This window comes from Mus pahari, chromosome 21 (assembly GCF_900095145.1).
Source record: "Mus pahari chromosome 21, PAHARI_EIJ_v1.1, whole genome shotgun sequence".
In the NCBI taxonomy this organism is placed as follows: Eukaryota; Metazoa; Chordata; class Mammalia; order Rodentia; family Muridae; genus Mus; species Mus pahari.
Window position 1 is genome coordinate 26,542,163 of NC_034610.1, and position 4,770 is coordinate 26,546,932.

The window sequence follows — 4,770 nt, forward strand, 5'->3', positions numbered from 1 at the left end:
CCCTGTCATCCCAACATTAGGGAAGCTGAAGCAGAAAAATCGCCAAGTTGAAGGCTAGCCTGGGCCACACAGAGAGACTCTGACCCAGACAGGACAAAACAACACTTTACAAAAATGCCAGCATCCCTTAAATCTGCGGGTCTAATCTGGAAGCTGGCCGCTCTGAAAAGAGACTGAAGTTACAACTGGCTACACAGGTGAGTGCTGCTTGCCAAGAACTCAGGGTGGCCTCGGGCACAGGGTAGTGTGGCCGCTTGTGGCCTGGGAGACTGGGTCTTTCTAACCCGCAGTGTAACCACCTACTGCCACACCGAACAGAATGGGTGTAAAAAGCCAGCGTCTGGCCCTGCATCTAAAGGGCCCGTGTGACCCCGGGCTGTAGGATGCTGCACCAGAAACACAGCTGTTCTGAGGCAGGAGTGGGACAAAGGCTTTGCATCTGGAAGTCATCCAAAGCTTCCAGCTGTCAGAGTCAAACCAGGAACCATGGAAACCAGCCCCTTGCAGCACTGTGTCGCTCTCTGCTTACACTGTCGGGGACCATGCCTTGCTGGTGGGTGAGTCCTGACTCCAGCACAGTTCCCCCAGGGTGAACACCCCCCCCACACACACACAAGCATTTAGCAGATGAGCAGGTTTTAAGTGTCTGTGTTGGTCGGTTATTATTACCCCAAGGTCCCTGAGATTATCTACTTAAGAAGGAAGGTTTAAAAGTCTTTTTTGGAGGTTCTGACCCGTGGTCTATCAGCCCTGGTGCACTGGGCCTAGGCTGAAACAGCATATTAAAATCCTGTGGGGGGAAGAGTGCGTGGAGGTAGGGGGGTGGGGATGGGGGAGCTCCTCACAAAGCACCCAGGAAGCAAGAGGAAATAGGATGGGGTGAGCTAACTTCCTTCCCCTAAGCTCTACCTATTAAAGGCTCCACCACCTCCCAGTAACATCATAGACTGGGGACCAAGCCTTCCACACACTGCGAGAACTGTTCTCCCAACCTTAGCAGCCACCACTGAGAAATACTGTGGTAAACTGTATCACTCTAGAGCCCCGGTCTGAGCCTGCCACGTGGACAGCCGGTCCTGAACTGGGCTGTGGGATCAGCTTTAATCCAGTTGTGGAGGTGGAGAAGTGAACAGCAGAGACTCCTCATGCAGCGAGGACCTGGTACCTCCAGGACAGACGGACAGCGGTGTCCAGATCGGAGTTCCCTCATTCCCGGGGCCAGCTTGCCCAGCTTCGAGGGTTGATTAGTGTATGGTAGAGCAGGCACAAGAGAACAAAGCAACCTGGTTTCCCTGCCAGAGATCTGAGGGATAGAGAAGGCTGTCATGGCCTTGGCGGGCACTACCCTCCACAGCTCCCACATCTGGAAGTTCTCTGAATCCTACAGATGCTGCAGTGTGCATCTGTGCTCTTAGCCTCGTAGGTTTCTCCTCTCAGATCAACCCCTAGGTGGGAAGCTTTGGTCAACCATGGCTCCACCTGGAACATCAGATCCGGCAGGCCAAGACTTGACCCCTCCACAGAATGGACCTCACTTCACACAATAGCTTCAGGTCCTGGCTGGTATTGGTGCTTTGGACAGATTTGCTGTAAACTGGGGATGGGGGTTATGCCTTGAATTTGAGTTCCTCTGAGTATACTTTGTCACTTGCTAGAATTGTTCGTAGAACTCTGAAAGACATTTTACATACATTGATCTTTTTATTTTCAAGGGGCCAGCTTTAAGACCGAGCATGTGGCAGAAGTTCTGAGGGATAGGGAAGCTTGTCATGGCCTTGGCAGGCATTACCCTCCACAGCTCCCACATCTGGAAGTTCTCTGAATTCTACAGTTCCTCTCTTGGTGGTTGCAGGAAATATAAAAAAAACAAACGAAGCCGGGCGTGGTGGCACACGACTTTAATCCCAGCACTTGGGAGGCAGATGCAGGTGGATTTCTGAGTTCGAGGCCAGCCTGGTCTACAAAGTGGGTTCCAGAACAGCCAGGGCTATACAGAGAAACCCTGTCTCGAAAAACCAAACCAAACCAAACAAAACAAGACAAAACAAACGAGCGAGCACTTGTGTCAAAAACTCTCTGCTCCGGTGGCCTTGGCTGGCCATGCCCTGATGGGCAATGGCTGACCTGTTTTTATCTCACGAAGACCCTCTGACTCAGAGCTCCAAAATCTCTCCACCCAGCTCGCTAAGTTCCCACTGGTGGGTCACTGCCACACCAGCCCCATGCTTCAAAACCCGCACAGCCTTTGTGGTGCACATCAGGCAAACTCAAGCTTTGACGCCATACCTTCCTCTCTTGAACTCAGATGAGCCGCCTCGGGAAGGAAAACAAAACACAGACTTAGTTCAGAAACAATGCTAACTCAATCTCTGGGCACAGCAACTAAAACCTAACCTTGTAAGGCTTACTAAAATCTGGTTCCTCTGGTGGGGAATCTTTGAGGAGCCGCCATGATACCAGGAAACTCTAGCATTATGCCTTTATGCTCTCCCTGGTCCAAAAGATCCTAACTCTTACCTGCTTCCTCTCTCCTACTCACCCAGTGATTGGCTCCTTTATTCATTAGGGATTGGTTCATAAGAAGTCACCTGAGCATGTGTGACTCCTTGTCCAATACAAACAGCACCAGGCCCATCCACAACAGTTGGTTACCTTTCTGTTACTCTGATATAACACCATGAGCAAAGCAGATTCTAGAAGAGTTTAAGACGGGCAGTGGTGGTGCACGCCTTTAATCCCAGCACTTGGGAGGCAGAGGCAGGCAGATTTCTGAGCTCTAGGCCAGCCTGGTCTATAGAGTGAGTTCCAGGACAGTCAGGGCCACACAGAGAAACCTTGTTTTGAAAAAAAAAAAAAAAAAAAAAAAAAGTTAAAAAAAAAAATAGAAGCCTTTCTCCCCAAGTTGCTTTGGTCATGGTGTTTTATCACAGCAATAACCCTAACTAAGACAACAAGAAACACTTTCCAGCGCTTGTTACCCAGGAAACTATGTATGTGCTAGGAACCTGGATGAAGCCAAAATGGACATTTTGGGTTATTGTTGCTGAGAAACAAAGGTGTCATTCTAAAAGAAATAAGAGATGGTTCATTTTGAGTCAAATCTGAGAATAGTGGCCCAGGAACACAGACCACACTCAATGACATGGCCCCCGGTGGAAGAGGACAGTCGTAAGTCAGTATATCCAGTCTACACTGAGGGGACTTGAGTTGGGCAGGTTAGTGTATGGAAGGACCTCTCTTCTAGAGGTCTCAGGCGCTCTCAGGGACAGTTGTAGCTTCAGGGCCAGCACAGGTGGTAGTCTGCTGTGTTCAACAATGTACTCCCAAAGCTCCAAGTCAGCTTGGAGACTTCTGGTTATAGAAACGTTCAGGTTATAGACTACGTTTAGCAAACAGCTCGTAAGGGCAAGGAAGACAAGACTAGGACAGGCCTACTAGTGTCTATTACCAAGTTAAGCTGAGATCCTTAGGGTGGGCACAGATCTAATCTGGCCCGTGTCCTTACAAAAGAGGAAGAGATTGCTCCCCTAAAAAGCCGGGCAGGCCTTTAAGCCTAGCACTTGGGAGGCAGAGGCAGGAGGATTTCTGAGTTTGAGGCCAGCTTGGTCTACAGAGTGAATTCCAGGACAGCCAGGGCTGCACAGAGAAACCCTGTCTTGAAAAACTAAACTAAACTAAACTAAACTAAACTAAACTAAACTAAACTAAACTAAACAAGAAAAGCTGACCAAGCCCGCTCAGTCAGTCAACAGGCTTTCCAGCGCAGGAGTGAGGATTAAAAAGACAGTTAGACAACATTGTAATGTGACCCCAGTCAATTCTGAGACTGAAGGCAAATTTTTATTTTATAATCCACTTTTTATACCATTTTAATTACATGCAAGTATTTTGGGCAAGCAGTACAAAAAGGAACTAACAAAGCAGTAAGGGAAATCCTGTGATTATTCCCATGACAGTTATTTAAAAGGGCTTGTCATAATGACTGAAATACTTGAGCCCAGTTCCTCGTCCAAGTCCAAAATCTTGCCTGAAGCCTAGTTCTTCTGTTCCACCCTAAGACTAAAATCTTTGCCTTACCTTACTTCTCTATTACAGCCTAAAGTTAGATTCTTGCAGAAACTTACTTCCTTATTATGCCCTACTGTCAGATTCCTGCCTGAGCTTACTTCCAATGTCACTTTAGGACCTGGAGAGATGGAGGGACTGACTTTGATCCTTACCACCCATGTGAAATGTCCCAGAGGTTTGACAAGTTTATAATCCCAGAGCTGGGGGGGGGGGCAGAGACAGGGGGATGCCTCAATTGGCAGGTAGCTCTAGGTCCAGTGAGACTTTGACTCAAAAGATAAGGTGGAGACTGACTGAGGAGGACAGCCAATGTTAGCCCCTGATCTCCACACCTCACATGCCCACACAGTCACACACATGAGCATGTATATATGTGCACATGCACACAAACACAGATACTACACACAACGATAACATTAAAACAGGAAAGGGAACAACTCTAATGGAATCTACACATTATCCTCTGATTGCTTTGGCTTTTGCCCTTGGTTTTCATTCTTCAGAGACAGGGCTGGCCGGCCTGGAACTTGCTATAGCAAGGATGTTCTTGTTCTTCTTGTTCTTCTTCTTGTTCTTCTTCTTCTTGTTCTTCTTCTTGTTCTTCTTCTTGTTCTTCTTCTTCTTGTTCTTCTTGTTCTTCTTGTTCTTCTTGTTCTTCTTGTTCTTCTTGTTCTTCTTCTTCTTGTTCTTGTTCTTCTTCTT